We start from the raw sequence: 8,739 nt of genomic DNA on the forward strand, positions 1-8,739 counted from the left end.
AAAGTCACAGTTTGATTTCTGATCAGCGCACATGCCCAGTAGGGGACATGCAGGAGGCAGCCAATCAATGATTCTCGCTCATAATTGATGTTTCTATCTCTCTCTCCCTCTCCCTTCCTCTCTGAAATCAATACAAATATATTTTAAAAGAAAAAAAAATCAGGTTGACATACAATATTATACTAGTTTCAGGTGTATAACATAGTGCTTAGACATTTATATAACCTATGAAGTAATCACCCCAATAAGTCTAGTGCTTATCTGACACTATATATAGTTATTACAATATCATTGACTATGTTCCCGGCACTGTACTTTATATCCAGTCTCCTTTAGTGAACTTGTTTTTCTCCCTCCATGCATCCTCTCACATCCTTGCCCATATTCTTCCCATTTTCTTCCTGTCTGGAGATTATATTTGTGACAAGTAAGTAATCAGCCTGTCTGTGCTGCTTGTTCTGCTTGGATAAACACTAAACTTGGTCATTAAAGAGTCTGAAGATGGACTTTTACTTTATTTATTAGCAAAAGTTAATTGTCAACCAGGAGACATAACAGGTTTGCTCCATTTCTGCTTCCCCTTCATTTCTTTCTTTCTTACATCTGGAGAACGGCCTAAGTTTTCATTTCATGGAGGAGAATCTGAGGTCCACTGAGTAATGGAGCTTGAGGTCTTGTTGTCGATCCAGAACCCACAGACCCTGAGAAACCTACCCAGATTGCCTCTGAAACTAGTTTGCCACCTGCACTGAATATTAATATTTTCTACTAATCTTCAGCGAGCTTGTTTATTTTGAAGGGAAAAAAACACAAAATCTAAAAACTGAAAGTTTATATTTACTATTGTTTAAGTGGAAATGATGGAGGGTAAAGTTTGGTTGCTTTTTCAACTTCAAGTGAGTAACCATAGAAGTCTGGACTTACTGACTTGCAGACCTAGAACCCTGGAGTTCCCTGAAGTGGTGCTCACCTCTGAGCTCTTGCAGGATCTGTAGTAAATCCCGCTCAGTACTCTGTGCTCTGTGCTCTAGGGAAAGGGGTTGGCGACTGCAGTGGGAGGAGTGTGCACCTGTGACTTTTTGCTTAGATTTTCTCTTTCTTCCTACAGACAGATTCTATCTCCCCTTGTACAGCCTCTGCCCAGGCCCCAGGGAACATCTGTTGTCTGTGAGGGAAATACTGAGAAAGGAGACTAAAGATCCTCACAAACCTAAAACATTTTGAGATTCCAAGAATAAAAATCCTCAGTGTTGCTGTGAAAAGACTGTACTCCCCATGTTTGAAGACCCTAGAAGATGAGGTCATCTTTGTGTGTTTTCTGGGGTCCTGATCACATCCTGCACCAACGGGCAGCTGGGCCCTATTTAGTTGCTATATGGCCTCTTTAACATTCTCTATGTAAGTGTTCTTTCCTTTCACAAACAAGCTGGCCTGTCTTTGCCTTTATTCTCCCAGTGAGGATTATGAGAAGCATCTGAGGTATTACAGACAGAGATTCCTGACCCAGCCTTTCAACACTGCGGACCACTTTCATTTTAAGAAATACCATAGCCCTGGCTGGTTTGGCTCAGTGGATGGAGCATCAGCCTGTGGACTGAAGGGTCCCGGGTTTGATTCCAGTCAGGGGCAGTGCCTGGATTGCGGGCTCGATCCCCAGTGGACTTCTCTGCAGGAGGCGGCCGATCGATGATTCTCTCATCATTGATGTTTCTATCTCTCTCTCCCTCTTCCTTTCTCTCTGAAATCAATAAAAATATTTTTTTAAAAAAAGAAATATCATAACATTCTTCAAATATGTCTTAACTACTTGAAGACAAAAGTAAACTTTTCTGCAGTCCTTGGAGTGGGGAAGGAGAGGTGAGAGTTCAGCTCCACAGAAGTTAGGGGGGAAGGGTACACAGCTGGCAGGCAGGCCCCATGGTTAGGAATCATGGTAACACAAGTGTTAGAAGCAGAGGTGAGGAGCAGGCTGAGGATAGTCAGGGAGTCCCAGTTACTCAGACTTAGCCTTCTGGATGCAGGGTTCATCAGACTGGGAGTTCCAGCCTTGTGACAGGTCTAGAAAGTCCAGGATGACTGGCTTGTTTTCCCCAGAGGTCTATTCCTTTCTCTGCCTTCAAATTGCTCCTGACTAAAACCTGCTGTGGGGGAGACGGTCAGATTTCATCTACACCTGGGGAGAAGGCTTTCTAGGATTGTATAATGAACCAAGAAGGTATTTATGGGAGTTGTGAAACTGGTTCTTACAAAGAGGTATTATTTCCAGACGTAGATGTTAAACCTCCGGAAGAGGTGTGTCCTTCGAGCACAGGATTCCAGAGCCTCTCCAAACTGTATAAGTTGGGGTGAGGGGACTTGTCATTCCTTCAGTGCCTTGGAGGCCAAATATTTGCTGAGGTAGCAAGATGGGGAGAGAGTAGAATGTGACCACAAAATAAAGGTCTTTCACAGGAATGCATGAATCACCCATGAGATTATCAGATATAAACCATTTCAAGAAGGGGGTGGGGGGGGCGGGGGGAGTACAATAGAGTAGACCAGATGTTTAAAAAAAAAAAAAGGAGGTGGTTTTTTTGTTTGTTTTAGAATCCACAAGTCAAGTCATAGATATTATCTCAGGAAATAACCCAGCACACCTGTGTTGGACTAACACACCTTCGAGAGGAAGGAGAGTCTGGTTGCTCCTAGATTGACAGGTTCACTCACAGCTGGACCTCTAAGCCAGTTGGATGTTTGCTGGAGAGCCAGGTTCCTGTGGGCTGGTCCTACAACCATACTCATCCTCTTTTGAATCCAAAGGGCTCTTTGGACCCCAGGGCCCCCAGAATCCTGGGAGGAGTCCTAAGGCATAGAAACCAGGCACCCAACTTCTCATGGGTGCAATACCATAGCCAGCCATTGTCCAAGGAGGACAATTTCACGAGTCAGGACTACTGGAGAGCCCATGTTTGGGTATGAAGGCCTTGGGGCAATGTGGCAGAGTTTATACCCATATTCCTCTGGCTCAGTTTTTTTGCTCTGCTAACGTCATCCTCTATTTTCTCCTGCCTTTTGTAATTATGTCTGATGATTACAAAAGAGAAAATATAGAAATTGTGGTGGCTTCCGGGACACATGCCTTAAATAGCAATTACAGTGTATTCCTCGTTCAGTTCCGTGCAGCAAGTATTAATCAGACACCCCTGGAGTATCAGGCTCAGTGCCTTGGGCAATGGGTGGGTACAGAAGTGAGTATACAATGCTTATGCCTCAAGAGCTTAAGATGGGGGGGAGGGGCTGGAGGCAGGGACGGGGACACAAAATGGGTATGGGGCTGCCTGTCACTACTTGAGCCAAATTAAGCAGAGGCAAGGTTGAATCATATATGAGCATTTATTCCAATAACGCCAGCAGTATGGAGAGAGCAGCAGGTCATCCTGAAAATTCTGCTCTAACATTTCCTACTAGCTGGCGATTATATAGGGGATAAGGAAGAAGGGCTACATGCAAGAGGGAAGGGGGACAGGATAAGGGCTGCAGGGTCTGGGGTTCGTGTGTTTCCTTCCAGGATCTTGAAGTCCAGTAACAAGGGAGTTAATTTTCTCTGATGTTAAAAACCAGCTCAGCCCATTCCTGGGACCAGAGACTGGTCAGCATTCCTGAGGCAAACACCCAGAGAGGGTCAGGGTCCAGGCACAGCAACCAAGTCAAAGTATGTCCTGTCCTCCATCTGCTCTCAAAATGTGATTTCTTTTCTGAGTAATGAACCCGTCTGTGCTCCAAGGCATCCTATCTTTTTACAGCCCTGTGTTTGTTCTTGCAACACATCCCCAGTTTCCCAGGGTCTGTAAAAAAACCTCATATCTATAGTTAGTAAGGTGAATAATCATGAAACAACTGTGGTTTTATTCCTAGCATGTGCCCTTCCCCGGTCACATCTGCTCTGATTGTTTTGGGCACTGTTGGGCATGGAAGGTAAGGGGACTTCTTAATTCCACATCTGCAGGGCCAGCCAAGGCCTGCCTGGTTATCTGGCCCAGGGACACACATGTCATATGGATCATGGAGGAAGTTGGGAATGCTTTCCAAACACCCTGGAGCTGAGTTTTTAAGTTGCTGAAGTGGTGATCAGGTAAAGTGGAAAAATAGAGGGGGCAATGTGCAAAGGCCCAGAGACCTGGGTCTTAGCAGAATTGATATGCTGGTGCAGGGCGGGGTTGGACCAAGGAGCTTGGATGCCACTCTGTGATGGGGAACCATTGAAAGGGCTTTAAGTAGTGATTCAACCTGATTTGCATCTTGGGAAGATGGCACTGGCTTTGATATAGAGGACGAATTAGTAGAGACAAGACTGGAAGCAGGAAGAGCTTTAGGAAGTTAATGAAACAGTTTTGGTAAGAAATGAGGTGGACCTGAGCTATGCCAAGTGTCATTGACGATGGAAGGGAGAGAGAGAGATTTGAGAGTTGTTTACCCAGTAGAATCAGTGGAATTGGTGACTGCTCAGTATTGTAGGCTGGAATGTGACACCGAGTCCTCTAGAAGGTCCCCAAAGTGTACCCAGATGGCTTCATTATCTCAGTTGTGTCACTGATTTCCTGTGGGGCCTCAGGCAAGTTTCTTCACTTCCTTATGCTTCAGTTTTGCACCTGGAAATGAAGTTACCTCACAGAGTTGTTGAAGATCACAGTTAATTATGCTTAGACCAGTACCTGATACATACATAGTCTGCAGCCCTCAATAAAGGTTTGCAATGATAGCACAATTTAGGGAGATAGGAAACTCTTTCAGATCTCTATTTCTATGTAACCAATCACTCCCAAACTTTAGTGGCTTAACATACAATAATCATATTATCTCTTATGGTTCTGAGAGTTGACTGGCTCCGTTAGGCATTTCTCCCTTGTGTTGGTTCTCTTTTGTGATTACAGGGCGATGGCAGCTGGGGCTAGAAGCAGCTAATGTGCATTGCATGACGTACTTGTCTCCTACCTGGAAGACTCAAACTCTGATGTCTCTCTGTCTCTGTCTCTCTCTCTCTCCCTCTCTCTCTCTCTTTCTCTCTCTCTCTGTTTCCCATGTGGTCTCTCCAACAGCAGCTTCAAGGTTGCTGGACTTTTTTCACTGAGTGTCTCAGGAAGAGAAACCATCAGAAGCTGGCCCTTCCTGACCCAGCCATTGAGCCTCACTTTTGCTCATTCTGTTTATCAAGGCTATCACCAAGGCCCACCCAGGTTTAGGGGAAGGGGACAGAGATTTCATGTCCTGATGGGAGGAGTGTCAAATGATTTGTGAACTTATTTTAAAATCACCAGGGTAACCCAGAAAGAAAAGTCAGAGGTCTTCTAGGGAAAAGAAGGATGTGTTTAATTGGCCCATGTTGTGTCTCATGTTGAGGTACACATCCAGGCAGAGATGCCCTGAAGGCAGTAGGGAGACAGAATGAGGCAAGAGATACAGGCGGAAATTGAATCTCTAAGAGCAGATAGGATCGCTCTGGGAGAGTGTGCAGCCCGAGAAGAGGTTGGAATACAAACTCCTTGGGAAATACACCAATGGAAAGGGGAATGTCCAGTGGTGGGGAGATGGAGAGCTTACTAGTACTCAGCCTTGCTGGGTTCCTCCAGAAATCCATCTTGTTTTACCTCTAGGGTGTTGCAGTCTGAGAATTCTTTCTCTGGGTCCCAGCATCTTCTTGACAAAAGAGTTACCTTTCCAGCCAGAGTGGACCCCTGATTGTTCACATCAAGCATCCTTTCCCACATCTCCCACCAGGCTGCTAATTGTCAGACTCCCCTGCCTTCCCTGCAGGCCAGGCAGTCCATGCAGGGAGTACTGGATTCTGATTACTTCTGTCCTCCTCCCTCCTCCCAGTCAGGTGTTGTCTGAACTAAAAGAGTACTTGAAGTTATTAGGTAAGTTCCTTCCCTTCAACCACCTCAAAATGACCTTCAGAATTTAAGCCACATTCTTGTAATTGGCCTTCAGTTCCAGATCCCTTTAGAGAACCATTGGTACTAGACCTAGCCTGGTTCCTCCTTTGTGAATTGCCACAGGAAAGAGAAGGTGACCTGTGAGTCTATGAAAGAGCCAGGTTCCAAATCAGGTGTGTCTGTCTGACTTCGGGGCTGAGCCCTTCACCCCAGCCATGCTTCCAAAGACAGAGTGTAAACTTACCCTGGATGGGCCAGAACATTTGGACAATTGAATACACTACACATTAAATGGTTCTTGAGAGATTAAGCACAGGTCTGGTGGGTTTAGTTTGAGGAAACAGGTGTGATAAAACAGGGCTTGCTGCCCTGACCGGTTTGGCTCAACGGCTAGAGCGTCGGCCTGTGGACTCAAGGGTCCCAGGTTCGATTCTGGTCAAGGGCATGTACCTTGGTTGCGGGCACATCCCCAGTGGGGGGCGTGCAGGAGGCAGCTGATCGATGTTTCTAACTCTCTATCTCTCTCCCCTCCTCTCTGTAAAAAAATCAATAAAATATTTAAAAACAAAAACAAAACAAAACAGGGCTTGCTGTTGGAACATGGGGTAATCAACATGGCTTTAACTGACCTCCTCATCTCTCTGGAAAACAGATGAGTTAATTACCTGATTCATACTCCCTCTCATCTAAGCTCTGAAATAAACCACTATCATCATCTTACCAAACCTTTCCTTGATCCAATTCATGGATCTTAGATTCTCATTCTCTTGCCTTCTCTCTCTCTCCCTCCTGATGAAATTGGCTTGCAGAGGTAGTTGCTGTGACCTCACAGAGTTTAACAATTGTTTTTTAAGCTTTGAACATTTAAAAATGGAGCCATTTCACACAAAGACCCAGATTCTTAGTTTCTCTTTTAAAATTCAGACAGGCCGCCCTAGACCCTCATTTCAATGTGACGGTGCTTGGCTGGAACTGTGAGGACCACCACAGACCCCACAGGCCTGGGTCTCACTACCGCCCTGACCCCTAGCCTTGGACATTTGTAATCTTTGTTGTAAACAGTGAAAATCACTCAAACATACTTAAAATTAATATTTAAGGACAGTGTAGTTCCTCCTTTCTATTTTAGAAAAGGTGACCAAGGAGTTGTTATTTCCTGGGGTGAAAGGTTATTCTTCAGGGCCTGTCTGTGGCTTCTTTCAGATGGAGAAGCCAGCAGCCCCATTCTGTCCCTCAGGGAAGAGTGAAAAACGACAGGTCACTCTTCTTCTCCAGTCACCTTTCAACACTGGTCCCTCCCTTTCCTAGGGACTGCAGAAACCACAGGGAAGGCCCACCCTGCTGCAGGGAGAAAAGGAAGAAGAGGAAGAGAACCTTCTTACTTTACACTTTACTATGGGACCAGTGCATGAATTCATGCACCTTGAAAGGAACTGTGGGCTGTGAGGCTGTGGTGGGCATAGGGGCAGGTCTTGGCCCATCCTCCATGCCTCCGCCTGGCCCCTCCCACCTTGGCCCCGGGTCCTCTGTCTGCTGGCAGCCCCCGCTCCCCTCGCCCCCGCTCCCATGAGCTGATGGCACTGGCCCTGCTCGCACCCACTGATGGCGTGGAGCAATTGGGGCTGGCACCAGCAGCGGGGGAGAGCAGCAGGTGCGAGCGGTGGCTGCTGCCCCGATCGCTCCTCAGGAGCAGGGGGAGGTAGAGAAGCCCTCAGAGGTGATCGGGGCCGGCGGCCACCATTCATACCCGCTGGTAGCACCGAGTGATCAGGACTGGCGCTGGGCACCGGCAGCGGGTGCAAGCAGTGGCTCCGGTGCTGGCAGCAGGTGCAAGCGGGGCCATCGCTGGCAGCGGTTGTGAGAGGTAGCTGCCAGCCCGGCTCACCCCCCAGGAGCAGGGGGAGGTGGAGAAGCCCTGAGGGGCGATTGGGGCCGACAGCCACCACTTGCACCCACTGACAGTGCCAAGTAATTGGGGCCAGTGCCAGGTGCCAGCATCAGGTGCAAGCGCTGCGTGGGATTGCAGCGTGCAGGAGCAAAGAATTTTCAGTAACCACCAGAGCCTTGCCCCAATGACAGCAACCAGAGCCCTGCCTTGGTCTGGCGTCCCCCCCGCCGCCCCCCTCACCTGCTCCACCATCCCACCGCAGCCCTCACAGAAAAAGAGACCAAAAAAACAATCCCACTTACCATTGCAACAAAAATATTAAGATACCTAGAAATAACTTAACTAAGGAGGTAAAAGACCTGTACTCGGAAAACTACAAGATGTTGAAAAAACAGATAAGGGAAGACATAAACAAATGGAAGAATATACTATGTTCATGGATTGGTAGAATCAACATTATTAAAATGTCCATGCTACCCAAAGCAATGTATAGATTCAATGCAATACCCATTAAAATACCAATGGCATACTTCACAGACCTAGAACATTCTCCAATAATTCATATGGAATAAAAACCCCAAATAGCCACAGCAATCCTGAGAAAGAAGAACAAAGTTTGAAGGATCACAATACCAGATATCAAGCTATATTACAAAACTACTGTTCTCAAAACTGCCTGGTACTGGCACAAAAACAGACATGTAGACAAATGGAACAGAACAGTGAGCCCAGAAATCGGCCCAAGCCATTATCCTCAATTAATATTTGACAAAGGAGGCAAGAGCATACAATGGAGTCAAGACAGTCTCTTTAATAATAGTGTTGGGAAAATTGGTCAGATACATGCAAAAAAAGTGAAACTAGACCACCGACTTACACCATACACAAAAATAAACTCAAAATGGATAAAAGACTTAAATGTAAGGTGGGAAACCATCA

This window comes from Myotis davidii, unplaced genomic scaffold (assembly GCF_000327345.1).
Source record: "Myotis davidii unplaced genomic scaffold, ASM32734v1 scaffold83, whole genome shotgun sequence".
Classification (NCBI taxonomy): Eukaryota; Metazoa; Chordata; class Mammalia; order Chiroptera; family Vespertilionidae; genus Myotis; species Myotis davidii.